Here is a 364-nt window from a genome sequence, read left to right on the forward strand (position 1 = left end):
TCCCTCCCGGCAGTGCGGGGGGCAGAGGAGAGTGTTTGACTGGTGGGATGGCGAAGCACAGCCATGGGGCAGCCAGAGGGAAGGGGCAGGGATGCTTTTGCCATGCAGTCCTATGAGACAACTGCCCTCATGGTCTCCTCTAAGGTGACCATTGGTGACCTTGTACTCAGCAGCTGATAGGCCATTAGCAGGCCTCTGGCTGGTGCCGGTGCATGTGACACCACCATGGCTGTATAGCTGACAGGTTAGGAGCAAGCACCTGGCTTGTGCCGGTGCACCTGATGTCACTGACACCTCTCCCCCACTTCCCAGTGTCCAACTGGTGGGATGGCGAAGCACAGCCATGGGGCAGCCAGAGGGAAGG

This window comes from Buceros rhinoceros, unplaced genomic scaffold (assembly GCF_000710305.1).
Source record: "Buceros rhinoceros silvestris isolate BGI_N320 unplaced genomic scaffold, ASM71030v1 scaffold42312, whole genome shotgun sequence".
In the NCBI taxonomy this organism is placed as follows: domain Eukaryota; kingdom Metazoa; phylum Chordata; class Aves; order Bucerotiformes; family Bucerotidae; genus Buceros; species Buceros rhinoceros.